The sequence below is a fragment of the Triticum aestivum genome, chromosome 2B (genome assembly GCF_018294505.1).
Source record: "Triticum aestivum cultivar Chinese Spring chromosome 2B, IWGSC CS RefSeq v2.1, whole genome shotgun sequence".
NCBI lineage: Eukaryota > Viridiplantae > Streptophyta > Magnoliopsida > Poales > Poaceae > Triticum > Triticum aestivum.
In genome coordinates this window covers 807,988,612-807,991,608 of record NC_057798.1, presented here as the reverse complement: position 1 = coordinate 807,991,608, position 2,997 = coordinate 807,988,612, and the positions used below count along the sequence as shown (strand labels likewise).

Here is a 2,997-nt window from a genome sequence, read left to right as displayed (position 1 = left end):
AACCAGGATGCGGCTGACATGCTGCAACAGTCACCCGCGTCCGACGTTAGCGGCCACGAGATCAGATAAGCAGAACGACGACTCTGCATCATTCTTCCTTGCCAATGTCCTCAACCGCGACGCAACAAACACGGTTCAAACCTAGCGTGCTCGTATGCACCGTCACTCGAGCATCCCGGTGGACGACAGCTCAAACGATTTGGGAGACTCGACGATCCGGATGAAGATGAGCATGTCGTGGATGATTGCATGTGGTCCCCCGTCATTTCATCATGGCCATTCTATCCGCACCGTTGCCATGCTGCGGGCCGACAATGTTGTTGTGGTGACCGGCTGACAGCACCGTCGCTATTATATCCACAGAAGCAACTTGCCGAAGGCATCAGCTAGGTTTGATCTATAGTTTTACTTAGGGATGCTATGAGCCTGTGATGTATGCGCATCATATATAATTGTTCATCGTTTCTCCGGTTATGACATCTGCTTCGATTACTATATGCCTGAACACTTTAGCGTGTTTGACGGCGCCATAGATGATGATAAAGGATCACACACCACCACTCTTTACATATTGTTCCATCCCGTAACAACGCACGGGGATTTAGCATGTTCATATAGAGAATTAGATGTGTAGTATAAAAAATGTGTTATTATGTCTCTCTTTTTGTTTTTTCGGCAGGGGACGTGTATTATGTAGCCACGGTTATCCAAACACCAACGCATGGAAATAAGAACTAAGAGCGTTAAATTTGACTTTTATTGTATATAAAATACATTTTTTTTTCTTGATAACGATTCATTGAAGGCTACAATCAAGGAGCAGTTGCTCTATACGTGGCATTAATTACCATTTTATCTTATTGATGGGGGGTTTTCTATCCCTTCGGGGTGACCACATGCACCCAAATCCACACAATAGTATGACGAGTGGCCCCGTCCCCGTTGGTCCCTGATGTCATACCAAACTGCAGTAGAAATCGCGTGCGCTAGAAAATTTTGGGCTGGAAGCATCTGGATCACCACCACGCGCCTGAACGTCTGCCCGCTCCTGTTCCCGAAGAACGCGAGTGTCCGCCCATCCCTATCCCCCAAAGAACTCCTCTTTATCCATTGACGGGAGCCGGGAGGAGTCTAAATCAGGACCGGCGGCTGGAGCGCGAGGATCTCGTATCGCCCGGATCCCAGGTAAGCGCCGTCTGCTTTGTGCCTCCGCTAGATTAGTTAGTTTCCTCAGAGAAAAAGATGTGGATTTTTTTTGCCTCCCGATACTAAATCTAGCCATTATCTTCGCATTCAAGATCCGGTAATCTCCGTGTCCGTGTGATGTTTTCTCAACCTTAGATTTATCAGCATGGGCGAGTAAGTATTAAATGGTGTTCTAGGCGATGGCTTAGAGCGCTGGATTTAGGATCCGGTGCGTGGCTTGTTTGGCCTGAATCATTTCATAATCTTCTGCATGAATCTGTCTTTTCCCTGGGTAGATAGTGTATTTCAGCTTAATGTCGCAGCTCGGCAAACAGCGCCATACCCATTTCATCCATGGTGCCCGCCAGTTCGTATTCCTGCGTGCTAAATTTTTTATACTTTAATATCACGGCCATATCATGAATTATTTTTATCCACTTAAAACACCTCGGTTCAAATGGGCGTGGCTTGCCTCCCATTTGTGGATTATTTTAATGTGTTCATAACACTCAAAAATCAATAAATTTCAAGGAAACATCAATCCGTGCATAATTATAGTTTGTTTCCAGATGATGTTTGCTGCTACATCCAAACATAAGTATCAAACAGCTGTGACACTTTTTTTTTCTCTCAGGATATGCATATTGCGATTATCAATAACATGGAGCATGGACGCAATCCTGGTAACTGATGTGAGCGGACGGTCGATAGCATATATATACGTTTATGAACACGCTGTTAACATATTATAGACATCTGGTATTATTTCATTGCATCAATTTGAACATGCTTTTGCCAGTTATTTTTCTGTATATTTGCTGAGTTTTCCATTTATTAACACGTAGGCCATGGATTGCCCACTTTGCAAAAAACCCGCCTGCCGTATGTGGAGATCTCGACGGACCGCCCTGCCACATTTCAGTTCCAATGACAACCTTCTATTGGGTTGAAGCTGTAAGGTGGAACTATCATGTCGTAGATTAGCGATACATGTCCTTACATATGATCGATGATAAGATTGACACCTTGGCACATTTCTGGCCACATTTTGCTGCAGTTTGTCCCATGCTGCAACAGGGGTGTGATCGAGTCATGCATTGAGAATATGCGGTTCATTGCTGCCAGAGAGAATAAGCCCATGTGCAAGACATTCTTTGTAACCAGAGAACTACTTGAGTATGAAGTGTTGATTGATCATGGAGCTAAGAAGACCAGGATTCATGGTGATGGCTGGCATAGGTTTCTTGATGAGTATGTCGTGCGGCCTGGCGACATGGTATATATCTGCCTTCCCCGAGGCAATGGAAGGTTTTTTGTGGATGTCGAGAGAGATGGCGTGAAACATTTATGTGATATGTAACATTTTTTGGAGCATTTTAGCTTCGTTGAATAATGCATATCAGCTTAAAATTTTGATCTTTTGTCCAGCTTTGAATGGCCTGTCACTCATGAGGCGTGAGCTCATCGACAATTGCGTGTACACCAGGAGTGTACCCCGTTTTGAATATTCAGAGATGAAAAAATGATCAGGTGTGCATTCGGTGATTTAGAAGACGTATGTTGCATTTTTGTGCACAAGATGAATGGCGTTGACATTAAGGATGGCTACATGGTTAGTGGATATAAACCTGATATTTAGATATACACGTTTGTTGATTCATAATTCACTGTCATCTCATGGACGGCCGCTCTCACAAACGTGATATTGTTGTTTGCATGGTACAGAGGATCCCGAAGAAAGCCGTTGACCTCATTGAGAGCAATGCGGGCGTCTTGGACAATTCAGGCGTTGTCCTTCTGCATGATGATGTA

At 44.3% G+C, this 2,997-nt stretch overlaps 1 long non-coding RNA gene across 2 annotated transcripts; it reads left to right on the top strand.

The window, feature by feature from the left end:
• Window positions 1-1,059: 1,059 nt before the first annotated feature.
• LOC123042971 (uncharacterized) lies at window positions 1,060-2,711 on the top strand. 2 transcript variants are annotated; one of them, XR_006418970.1, is made up of 4 exons: window positions 1,060-1,185; window positions 1,820-1,944; window positions 2,031-2,144; window positions 2,243-2,711. It is a non-coding gene; the product is annotated as an uncharacterized lncRNA (long non-coding RNA). The 2 variants fall into 2 exon arrangements; XR_006418971.1 differs by lacking the exon at window positions 1,060-1,185 and adding an exon at window positions 1,221-1,303.
• The last annotated feature ends 286 nt before the right edge of the window (window positions 2,712-2,997 follow it).